The sequence below is a fragment of the Myotis davidii genome, unplaced genomic scaffold, assembly GCF_000327345.1.
Source record: "Myotis davidii unplaced genomic scaffold, ASM32734v1 scaffold176, whole genome shotgun sequence".
Taxonomy (NCBI): domain Eukaryota; kingdom Metazoa; phylum Chordata; class Mammalia; order Chiroptera; family Vespertilionidae; genus Myotis; species Myotis davidii.
Window position 1 is genome coordinate 299,151 of NW_006287911.1, and position 925 is coordinate 300,075.

General features: G+C 66.6%; 1 protein-coding gene across 1 annotated transcript in view; it reads left to right on the forward strand.

Moving 5' to 3' along the window:
- Positions 1-925, forward strand: part of RALGAPA1 (Ral GTPase activating protein catalytic alpha subunit 1) — a gene marked incomplete at its 5' end in the record, with an annotated part of 288,956 nt that overhangs the window by 165,051 nt on the left and 122,980 nt on the right. The window lies entirely within an intron of this gene.

Below are 925 nucleotides of genomic sequence, written 5' to 3' on the forward strand. Positions count from 1 at the left end.
AGCTGTCCCCACCGCCATGTAGGGAGTACAGGCCGCCCTCCGCTGGCCTGCCTCCCCTGTCCACAGGCTCTCTGCACTGCTCTCCTGCCCAAAGTGACTGATGCTGGGTGGAAGCCAGGCGTCCTGCCCTGCCCAACCCTGGCCGATCCGCCCCTGTGCTAGCTGCCACCCCACCGGGAAGAGTCACGGATCCGGGTTCCGCGACTGCAGACAGCCTCAAGCACTGCCCCTGGCCCAGCAGGGTCACAGATCCAGGTCCTGGGACCATGGACAGCCTCAAGCACTGCCCCCGCCTGCCAGGGTCACAGATACGTGTCTTGGTCCCGTGGAAAACCTCAAGTGCTGCCCCCAGCCCGCCAGGTCACGGATCGAGGTCCCAGACCGCGGACAGCCTCAAGCGCTGCCTCCCGCACGCCAGGTCATGGATCCGGGTCCCAGGCCGCAGACAGCCTCAAGTGCTGCCTACCGCCCGGCAGGGTCACAGATCTGTGTTTTGGTCCCACGGACAGCCTCAAACGCTGCCCCCCACCCGGCAGGGTCACAGATCCGTGTCTTGGTCCCGCGGACAGCCTCAAGTGCTGCCCCCACCCCTCAAGTGCTGCCCCCAGCCCGCCAGGTCACGGATCCGGGTCCCAGACCGCAGACAGCCTCAAGCGCTGCCTACCGCCCGGCAGGGTCACAGATCTGTGTTTTGGTCCCACGGACAGCCTCAAGCGCTGTCCCCCGCCCGCCAGGTCATGGATCCAGGTCCCAGACCGTGAACAGCCTCAAGTGCTGCCCCCTTCCCGGCTGGGTCACAGATCTGTGTCTTGGTCCTGCGGACAGCCTCAAACGCTGCCCCTGCCCAACAGGTCATGGATCCGGGTCCCAGACCGTGGACAGCCTCAAGCGCTGCCCCCCGTCTGGCAGGGTCACAGATCCGGTC